This window comes from Monopterus albus, unplaced genomic scaffold (genome assembly GCF_001952655.1).
Source record: "Monopterus albus unplaced genomic scaffold, M_albus_1.0 scaffold363.1, whole genome shotgun sequence".
NCBI classification, from domain to species: Eukaryota; Metazoa; Chordata; class Actinopteri; order Synbranchiformes; family Synbranchidae; genus Monopterus; species Monopterus albus.
In genome coordinates this window covers 325,332-325,560 of record NW_018128243.1, presented here as the reverse complement: position 1 = coordinate 325,560, position 229 = coordinate 325,332, and positions in this window count along the sequence as shown.

Below are 229 nucleotides of genomic sequence, written 5' to 3'. Positions count from 1 at the left end.
TACATAAAGTATCTATCCAATATCTATCTGACTAAAAATACCTAACAGTGGGGACTCAGACTCAGGGCAAACATTTGCTCTTGTGCCCTTACTACTGTAACTGTATTTTCCATAAGTGGGGTAAAACTATGGAATAATTTAAGTGTAGACATAAAAAATAGTAATAAAATTGACGAGTTTAAACATAAATATAAAGGTATGTGTCAATCAAGATATATGCAAGAACAGG